The sequence below is a fragment of the Limulus polyphemus genome, unplaced genomic scaffold (genome assembly GCF_000517525.1).
Source record: "Limulus polyphemus unplaced genomic scaffold, Limulus_polyphemus-2.1.2 Scaffold1591, whole genome shotgun sequence".
NCBI classification, from domain to species: domain Eukaryota; kingdom Metazoa; phylum Arthropoda; class Merostomata; order Xiphosura; family Limulidae; genus Limulus; species Limulus polyphemus.
Window position 1 is genome coordinate 175,430 of NW_013667201.1, and position 3,213 is coordinate 178,642.

A 3,213-nucleotide genomic window follows, 5' to 3' on the forward strand; every position below is an offset into this window, starting at 1 on the left:
GTATTTGGACATCAAAAACATCTAATTTGAACCAATGCTGCATTCAACATACCACGTGACACAAAAAATCGATATTTAGGAGTTTTTAATATTTATCTTTAAATTAAGAAATTAACTAATGTATAGTACTAAAATTTGAATTATAATCAAACTTATTGACATAGTTTCATAGAATAGTAGTTGAATAAAATTTTGAATGCGAGTCAACAAATGCGATGACATAATCTTTGACCTGTGTTGATAGAGTTAATGCTATTATGATCTGCAAGTACCTTTTAAATGTTGAGTGCACACCAGGGCTTGAGTTGTGTAAAGTTATCAAGTGTAGCTCATTTTCACAGCCCCTATGAGGCAGAGGTGCCGGGGTCTCTTATTTCGATTATTTGATGATGTCACAAGGTATGTTGACACAGAAAAATAACTCAAATGTGGAAGAATGACATGTTGCATAAATGATATGAATTGATAAGATTTTGGTAACTTATCTTTATATTTATCTATGTCCTTGGACATTCTACTGCAGCTATGTTTTCATAAAAACTTCTAACAACAGTAGCATTTTTCACAACAATTTATTACAACAGGAATGGTGCTCCGGTTTGTTCCCCCTTAAATCAAGCCCTGGTGCACACCTGCATATCAAATTTCAGAATTTAAGTAACAAATAATAACTTGAACTCTGTTTCAACAAATATTACTTTTCAGATATTTAAGATGCTAATTTTTCATCTTTTAACATTTATTTAACGTAATTCTTAAAGAAAACTAAAAAAAAGTTAACTTTTATTTCTACACAGTTCCGAAGAGTCTAGCTTGTAAAAACTACAAACTTATTCATTTTTTTAGAATTTTTTCCATCCCAAAGTATTGGTTTATATTTGTTAATAAACTCATCCCATGAGAATATAAATTAATATCCATATTTTGTTTCTCAAGATTTTCCTTCTCTTTAACTGATTTTATTACTACAGTCTTTGTCCCACTCCTCTTATGATGTTACAACCTGTGATCTGAACAACTTCTAATGAAGCTCAGCTTTGAAAATAGCTACAGACAAATTTTTAATACCATTGGTTAAAGCAGGTTATAAACTATTTATGTCGGTGTAGAGTAGATAAAGTGGTATGAACAACACCTCATGGTTTTGTGGGAAAGTGACTAGATGGAACTCCTGCACAAGAGAACAAAGGAATCTTATGGGACATTTAGAAAACTTATGATCAAATCACAATTCTAAGAATTTAATTTTTTTTTTACACATTCTATTCATTCTTGAGAGCCTGAATGGGAATTGGGACTAAAATGTATGTGGAGGGGCAGAAAAAGCCAGACCTAATTATTGTGGATATTGTATGTATCCTATTATACCCATGGGGGCTGTTGCTCTCACCTTGTTCACCCATCCCACCTATGCCTGAGAATGTGTTAGTTTTAACTTACATCTGATTAAAAGCTAAAGAAATTTTCTTTGACAAGACATCAGGTAAACTTAGTTAGGTTTAACGACATGATAGGTCCTGGCCAAACATTTTGATTCTTATTTATTGAATGTTATTGTTGTTAAGTTTATTGTATTCAAACAAATAATATAAATAAAAAAAACTTATTATGTAGTGAAAAGAAACTATTATATAAATTGATCTCAACTAAAAATATTGTTACCTCTGCTGATCTGATGTCATTTTGAATGGACAGGTCCCAGATCACTGACAAACCTTTGTAGTATATTTTAGGATTTATAGCTGAAAGTGGTGACTACAGTAATTGGCAGAATAAAGTAAATATGTGAGTATCAATCAAGTTGAGACTGACTGAATATATAAAATGAAACTCTCTGATGAAGAATAAACAACTGGAATTCTAACGTTAAGGGACATATTTTTATTTTATTTTTTCAAAAGAATAAATGTTTTGAAGTTTCACAACCTAAAAAATGGTAGAAAAATTAAATCAAATTATGTGAATTTTGTAAGCTGAAGCTAGATACTACTTACTAAGTTTCTACTAAGCTTCATGTACTTAGGAAAAAAATCAGGGGATATCAGTTACACCTCTCTAGTCAAGAACGAGTTAACACAAGTTGTTTGTCATTTTCTTTTGTTGCAGGAAGTATATATTATATATGAAATCAATTTATTACCAAAGTGTGGTCAAAGTAAAGGTTGACAACAATTTCAAGGATTTCATACCCAAGTGCTAAATGAAGGTCATAGTGGTTTTTATTTTAAACTCTTAATTGTTTCATAGAAGTTTTGATGTGTTCCATTTTCTTGTATGACACTTGTAGAGTTCAATGTTTGAAATACTACAAATATTTTCACTAAATAGATGTGGTAATTAATAAAGAAAAAAATTATGGAAATGAAACTCTATGTTTTTAATACATGTACAAATAATACAAAAATGGGTATGATATAAATCAGTATACTTTTTGTACTCCAAAAATTGATTATTCAAATCTTTTTTTTTTGCCAAATAACAATGTGTAGAACATATTCATAATGAAAGATATAAATCAGTATACTTTTTGTACTCCAAAAATTGATTATTCAAATATTTTTTTTTGCCAAATAACAATGTGTAGAACATATTCATAATGAAAAATATGTGCAGAACTCTGTGTTTCATTTTAATTTATAGTCTAGTGGAAGTTAAACCATATGGTATTTGCTTTTTTGTCAGGATAAATGTGTTACTGTTAAAATACTAAAAACACTCAACTTCATAAATTATTTGACAAAATATATATAGCTAGCATGTCAGATTAGGGATTTGAGGTTCTGTATGTGCATTATAAGAGTGATGGTTAGATCCCATTATGCAGTCTGAAAAGAGTAGCCCAAGAGTTAGCAGTGGTGTTAACTAAACGTCTTCCCTCTACTCTATCACTTCAAAATTAGACAGTTAATGCAAAATGTCTTTGTATAGCTTTGTTTAAAATTCAACAAACAAAATTTTGTGTAGTTTTTCCAAGTTACAATATAAAATTACTCAATAATGGCTGTAATAAAAAATATTTAGTTATTATTCAAAGTGTACAAGTTATAAATACCATATTTTTCGGTGTATAAGACGGACTTTTTTACCCCAAAATTTGTTGTCAAAATCTGCTTGCGTCCTATACACCGAAGGTATGAATAATATATATGTATGATATGCACAAGTCATGTGTAAATATATTTAAATAGGCATGCATAGTTTAGTTCAATTGAA

General features: G+C 29.5%; 1 protein-coding gene across 2 annotated transcripts in view; it reads left to right on the forward strand.

Moving 5' to 3' along the window:
- The window catches only part of LOC106464223 (synaptotagmin-14-like), a 52,128-nt gene that overhangs the window by 46,670 nt on the left and 2,245 nt on the right, over positions 1 to 3,213 (forward strand). The window lies entirely within an intron of this gene.